Consider the following 727-nt stretch of genomic DNA (forward strand, 5'->3'; position numbering starts at 1 on the left):
TGCCCTTGAAACGCAGTTTGTTCTCATGAGATTACACATGTTTGGAACGTTTTGAGGCTTAACTTTTCAGTTGCCTCGGATGGTCACTACAGGTAAAAGGATATGCTAGATTCTTTGTAAAGCTCAATAAGGAATAATAAATATTTTAGGTGCTGGCCGGTTCTTTCCCCACTCCTTAACAGATGCTGCAAAAGCCATAAAAATATAGGTATATAGGACACCCTGCAGACCATTGGACGGCAATGGTTATTTAAGTAGAATCATTTTGATGCTTGAGATTACATAACTCTGAAGGATAACCACAGTTTAAAATCATATCCTCCTGACAACCTCTAAAGGGGTTAAACTTGGTATAGAACCAATGTGTTTCAACATCAGAAGAAAGGTTACAAAAGAAGAAATGCAGGAAGAGAAGAAAAAGAGAGCAAAGGAAAAGGAAAAACAGAGGAAGGAAGAAGCGAGAAGAGCAAAGGAAAAGGAAGAACAGAGGAAGGAAGAAGAGAGGAAAGCCAAGGAGAAGAAGGAACGTGAAAAACAAAGGAAGAAAGAAGAGAGGAAAGCTGAGGAGACGAGGGAAAAGGAAGAAAATCTGAGAAACAAAAGGAAACAGCAGAAAGCATTGAAGATAGAGAAACAGAAAAACAAGAGAAAGAGGAAATAACATGAATATCATTTTGGTTCTGAATGGTATATTATTGTACTAAACAAGAACATGAAATAGCCGTTC

Source organism: Cucurbita pepo, chromosome LG13 (genome assembly GCF_002806865.2).
Source record: "Cucurbita pepo subsp. pepo cultivar mu-cu-16 chromosome LG13, ASM280686v2, whole genome shotgun sequence".
In the NCBI taxonomy this organism is placed as follows: domain Eukaryota; kingdom Viridiplantae; phylum Streptophyta; class Magnoliopsida; order Cucurbitales; family Cucurbitaceae; genus Cucurbita; species Cucurbita pepo.